Genomic DNA, 1,200 nt, shown 5'->3' with positions numbered 1-1,200 from the left:
GGGGGACTGTCTTAAAAAAAAGCAATCATTGGTGAATCTGTTTTTACATTTTGGTTTATTTATTTTTCTGTTTAAATCTTTACTTACTTAATTTTTCTGTGATTATTTTAGGTGTTTATGAGTATTGACCAGATTATCGACTTACTCCATGTGGACCCTGAAATAGAACGAACCTTTCGACAGCAAAGAAGACAAGTGAACCAGAGAAGGACCGAAGAGATAAACTTTGAGAATATGAATCAAGGAAATGGAGCAAACCTTGCTCAGAATCTTATCCTTATTGTTGATGATAGGGATAGAGCTTTACGACAGTATGTTGTGCCAGTATTTAACGATCGTAATCCAGGTATTAGGAGACCCGAAATTGAGGCACAATAATTCGAGCTAAAGCCAGTCATGTTCCAGATGCCTCAGGCAGTAAGCCTATTCAGTGGAATGCCTACTGAAAATCCTCATCTTCACTTAAGACTATTTATGGAAGTGAGCGATTCTTTCAAGTTAGCCAGAGTACCCGAAGATGCATTACGACTGAAGTTGTTCCCATATTCGCTAAGGGACAGAGCTCGTGCTTGGTTGAACTCATTGCCACCGAACTCCATTTCTACATGGCAAGAGTTAGCTGAGAGATTCCTCATGAAGTATTTCCCACCTAGCAAGAATGCCAAGTTGAGAAATGAGATCACTACCTTCCAACAAATGGATGATGAGTCCCTGTATGAGGCATGGGAAAGGTAAAGAGTTATTACGAAAGTGCCCTCATCATGGAATCCCACATTGCATTCAACTTGAGACATTCTATAATGGTCTTAACGCTCACACAAGGATGGCAGTGGATGCCTTTGCTAATGGTGCTCTCCTTTCTAAGTCTTATAATGAGGCTTATGAAATTATTGAGAGGATTGTCAGCAACAATTATCAATGGACAACCAATCAAGCAACGTCAGGAAGACGAGTCGCTGGAATACATGAAGTGGATGCTCTCACTTCACTTGCATCTCAGGTATCTTCAATATCCTCAATGCTTAAGAATCTTACCACTAATGGGTCTAACAGTTTTGTAGCCCAACCACCTAACCAATTTGAGAATATAGCCTGTGTGTATTGTGGGGAAGGACATTTGCTTGAAGAATGTCCATCGAACTCTGAATCCGTATATTACATGGGTAACCAAAATCAAAACTAAGGGAGGCAAGGACTGCA

General features: G+C 40.2%; 1 non-coding gene across 1 annotated transcript; it reads right to left on the bottom strand.

Moving 5' to 3' along the window:
- Positions 1-663: 663 nt before the first annotated feature.
- Positions 664-768, bottom strand: LOC121223834 (small nucleolar RNA R71). The gene has a single exon (XR_005921300.1). It is a non-coding gene; the product is annotated as a small nucleolar RNA R71 (small nucleolar RNA).
- Between the last annotated feature and the right edge of the window lie 432 nt (positions 769-1,200).

The sequence above is a fragment of the Gossypium hirsutum genome, chromosome D11, assembly GCF_007990345.1.
Source record: "Gossypium hirsutum isolate 1008001.06 chromosome D11, Gossypium_hirsutum_v2.1, whole genome shotgun sequence".
In the NCBI taxonomy this organism is placed as follows: domain Eukaryota; kingdom Viridiplantae; phylum Streptophyta; class Magnoliopsida; order Malvales; family Malvaceae; genus Gossypium; species Gossypium hirsutum.
The sequence above is the reverse complement of the archived record's forward strand: the minus strand, read 5'-3'. Positions and strand labels throughout refer to the sequence as shown.